This window comes from Hylaeus volcanicus, chromosome 5 (genome assembly GCF_026283585.1).
Source record: "Hylaeus volcanicus isolate JK05 chromosome 5, UHH_iyHylVolc1.0_haploid, whole genome shotgun sequence".
In the NCBI taxonomy this organism is placed as follows: Eukaryota; Metazoa; Arthropoda; class Insecta; order Hymenoptera; family Colletidae; genus Hylaeus; species Hylaeus volcanicus.
Window position 1 is genome coordinate 26,074,291 of NC_071980.1, and position 4,802 is coordinate 26,079,092.

Sequence of the window (4,802 nt, forward strand, 5' to 3'; positions counted from 1 at the left end):
TGTATATTATTGTTGATATTTTATATAATTTTTCATTTGTCCACATTCTCGTACGTTTCTCAATGTTTTCATTTCACATAAACGTATAAACATCCGCAGTTTAATGATTAAGAAACTTGTGGGATCTAGCGGTAAAGGTAATCTGAAATTCATGAATGTTGGAGGAAATCCTTATTATTATATTTCTGGTGTCATCGTTCATCCAAAAATCGTATCGTTAAATAGGTGAGTGGGTTACTCAATATCGTTGAGATATAACCCAGGTAATTAAATTTTCATGCCTAGCAGCAATTACCAGTCATAGTCGCAATTAGCGTTATCTTATAGCTTTATAGTCCACGACTCGCTACTCCATGACGAAAGGGGTCGATAAATGCAGCGATACGAATGAAGACCACTCTGAACAGGTGTTGAAATTATTTCTCAATAACCTTGCGCTGTGGTATAGTATTTGCTTTACCAGTAACTAATTTTTACCCAGTCGTAAAGTATTTAAACGTTTTATTATTCATCTTGCTACCCTCCCCCCAAATCGATTTCTCTGGATTATGAATTAAGAGGGGATGAAAATCGTAGCTATATTCAATTTTTTTTCGAAAACAATTTACTTAATAGAAGATCTATTTGCTGGAGCTTGACTCCGCCATCGTTATTTCATTTAAAAAATCTATAAGTTATTTTTCTGTTAAATCAATCGTTGTATATAACTATAATTTTCATACATCCAAGATGGCATGACACTTAAAGAAAATGAAATTTATAAGCTGCAACCTTTTTGTACTGCGTTCTGGCACAGTCGAAGCATATACTCCGTACCTAATAAATTAAACAAACATAGTCTTGTAAAGTGGCCAGTGGCATGAATCAAACTCCTTTGCTTTTATTCACTCGCGAAGTCATTGAACGTCTTTTATTATTCGTCGGCAACCCTTCCTCGTCGATAAATCAGGTAAAACTGCGCTTGTAAAGTGCAAAGTTGTATAGATCAAACTGTATTTACGAATCATGAATCTGTTAGTCGGATGGGGGCAGAAATTGTCGAGAACGGCGTCGACGAGAGATTAGCGTCGACACAGATGCAGCCTAAGAATTCGCTGCGCAAACAGTGGCGGAATAACCGCGGCGAATAATATCCGATACGCGGGGATATTTTCTTTCGCGGGGCCGACGTTCCTCTGATGTCTATTTTCTGGGTCCCTCGCCATCAGCCACTCGATGAACCAAATTTCTGCACCGCATCAAAGCGACTCCCGTCATCGACTGTGTCATCGAGTTGAGCCGCCTTTGAAGATCAGTGTCGACGCTGTCAATGGCAAACTTTACTTTGGTGAAGCGCACCGTCTAATCATAGCTTGCTATGCGTCCAATAATAGGTCCTAGTTGCCCAATAATTGACGAAAATTTCTCCACAGGTCAGCGGGGTGGTCGAACTTTATCCTTTGACGGATCGTCGCGTTCGGTAACGCTGGTCAAGTAGAGTGTTTAGACAATGAGAGGAAAGGAAGACGACGATTAGGCGCTCTTTAACCCCTTTGGTGCAGTTTCGTCGACGACATGCTACCTGGGGGTTCAGCTGAATGGTTCTAGCTGATTCACTTTCATAAGTAATTATGTGATTATGAAAACAAATGTCTCGTAATCAAGTAACTTCCAATAGATACCAGAATGAAGTACTTATATATTATAGTAATACATATATGAAGTCGATAGATAGAAAATTCTCAAATTAAATTCACAATTAATTTTTGTACATATTTCATCGGTTCTTTGTTTCATTATTTACCTACGCATTATACTTGCATCCGACCCATTTACGATAACAATAATTATTACAGATTCGATCACCGAACAAATATTCAAAGTAATCGAACTCCTGGTTCTATCGAACGAAGTCGCCGCCATTGTGAATCTCCCGCGTGCAAAGTTTCGCTCGTAAAATGGCTCGACGACACGATGCGAATGACGTTCGATAACATCGCGTTCTTTGTGTTAGTATTTGCCACTTGCGGGGGAATATGGTTCTCGCTCGGGCTGTACAGATTATGAATTTTGGTGACGGGGTTGCGCATCAAGTTAATCCACCCCTGGCTCGGGTGCGAGAATGATGCATCCCCCTCGGATGATGTAATCATTCGTTCGAGGGGCGATAGAATAGCCGAAACGAAAATTACTTTCTCGAATGTGCGAGCAGCGATGAGCAATTTAAGGGGGTAGAGAGGTCGATTTCGTCCGGACGGATATACAAGACAAACATTGTGATTTGAGCGCCGATTGGAGGTTGAAATTACGTCTGCGTTGGGGTCTGATGCAATTAAGGACAATTAAAGATGAAAATTAAACAATCGAATGGAACCACTTCTCGTTGGAGTGGTTTGCTCGGCCGTCTGCACTGCTCCGTTTCTTTCATTTCGACGAATGCTTAAGCAATTTGTAACGATTATTGTTATTGGAAGCCTCTAAATATTCTAAAATCTAAGTACAGTACCCACGTACACGATATAAAGACAAGTAATATAACATGAAGCGATAAAAATTAATTGTGAGCACCATCGAAGTCATCTTCAACTCGGATGTTCTTTTTTTTTTCGAAATTCGATTCACACCTGCGAAATACCAGCTTAGTTATACTTGTTGCTGCGGAGGATTGGCAATCTCCTACAGAATTACCTAAAAACAATCAAATCAGTGCCAAATTTCATGTCTATACTTTATAGATTGTTACTTTTGGCGCATGTTCAATGACGCTTACCACCGAAAATATAAAATCTATACTAACCCCTTCGAACGTGATTGCAACGTACGTGTAGATCGTATGCACGAGGACAGTTTCCTCAGGTCCTTTAGCCTCTTCAAGGAGTCTGATATATACGTGAGTTTAGTTTATAAATTTTCAATATAGTAATACGACAATATAGACCTAGAATTTTGAATAATGTTTATGTTTAAACATGTTTACCGTGTTTGCTTTGCTCTGCACAATAAAGTATTCCAGAGTACTTTCACGGGAGACATAATTCTAGCATCGATAGTGGAGTTTACAGCATTATTTCACTCGTTCGCGACAAGATCGCTACGGGTCTCTGTTAATCAAAGCCCGCGTAAATACAGGGTGTCTCAGTAATCGCAACACAATCTCTAAGAGGGTGATTCTTCACGCGTAAGCGCATCGAAAATATAAAATAACATTATATGTACCTTCTTGGAATATATGACTGAGGGTAGCTTAAAGGTTGTATGATTTTTATTTATAAATGTTAAATTTACTTTAAATAGCCAAAGAATGAATCTCTTCACCTCGTAAATAAACTGTTGATTTTATCATTTTACAATTTATCATACAACAAAAATTCCATTTAAAATGTTCGGTCCGTTTCCGTTTGATGAATCGTTTCGTTTGACTGTTTTATACTACAATTGCTGAGACACCTAGTGTATCCGCGATTCGCGCAAGGATCGAACATCCAACTGAAATAGCACCGTGCCGCGAGTACGAGCGTGTTTGGATATATATTGTATTCGCGCCGTAGCGACGGCGTTTTCGTGAATCAAAATAGCGTTCGGTTTTACGCGTTGCCTGACAGCACTTGGTCACGTGCTTCGTTTAATGGAACGCTCTACGAGTTATTTCAAACTTATGTGTCATGCATTCTAGTTGCGTACAAATATAACCGCCATCGACGGTGTGCACGCGTGCGCGCGTACACGCCATGCTCGCGCCGGAACGATTCCTCATATGCTAACAGAAGAATCAACACTTTCTTGGAAAATGTAGCGCGAAACGTCGAAATTCTCTGCATTCGATAAATCGCGATCGCCTAAAAGTAGCATTGCCGCGAACGAGCTGCAAAGATAGAATACAATCGAGATTAACTTTTAAAGAAAGTTTTAGCCGGAGATGGGCAATATTTTATTCGAATGACGTAAACACGGAAGCAATATTTGTTCTAAAGTACAAGAAACATGATTTAAATTACGAGCGAGACAAGTGTACACACCAAAAGAGAATAGAAAAGTAACAAGTTTCTCTAATCACCCACAATTTCGATCCATTCGTCCTAAGAAAAATTTAACAAATATCGGAGTAAGTCAACTTTTCAGTGCTTACTTAAAAATACTTGCGGCCTAATTTTCTCACATTCAGAGAATCAACATACTCCTATTATAATTTGTCTAAAACTCCATGGATACCTTCCACGACGATGTTAGAAGCAATTCAGTGAATGTTGATTTTTCACGCTCCAATTGTCCACGAAACATTTCCAATATTCGCCTAATTTTTCAACGCCTTGGTGGCCAGCAACCGTCATTGAATCGTAATTTTTGTTTCTTCGAAGTTACAATCCCCATTGAAGCTTACAGCGATGTTGGGCGATTTATCCATCGAATTAATTTAATATAACGACCATTACAAATTACTTTCGCCAGCTTGACACCTACGCGGATTCTGAAAGCTAATTACGCCCGGAACGGGAAATAATGGAAGCTCCGAAAGCTATTCATGGTGCTCCGCTGTGTAACGTTCCAAAAGTCCAGTGAAAGATGGTGGGAAAATTAGAATCGACCGAGATATACGCGTCGCGACGAAGTAAAGGATCGTCGATTAGACAAACAAGATCTTGTATATGACTTTCAATTCGGCGAACAATATTGGTGGTTTCTAGCCGGCTTCGAAAAGAAGGAGGTTACTCAACGTATATTTTTTTCTTAATCAATTGATCTTCCATGGAACCAAACATCTCTTTCGCTAGAATTGGAAAATTCATGTTGTAGCATGACCGTAAAGCATGCTTTTAGAACAATGA

At 39.4% G+C, this 4,802-nt stretch overlaps 1 long non-coding RNA gene across 1 annotated transcript; it reads right to left on the reverse strand.

The window, feature by feature from the left end:
* Positions 1–1,656: 1,656 nt before the first annotated feature.
* On the reverse strand, positions 1,657–3,461 carry LOC128876203 (uncharacterized). The gene is made up of 4 exons (XR_008456966.1): positions 3,196–3,461; positions 2,957–3,080; positions 2,777–2,858; positions 1,657–2,667 (listed from the first exon to the last, which is right to left on the reverse strand). It is a non-coding gene; the product is annotated as an uncharacterized LOC128876203 (long non-coding RNA).
* Positions 3,462–4,802: the final 1,341 nt, after the last annotated feature.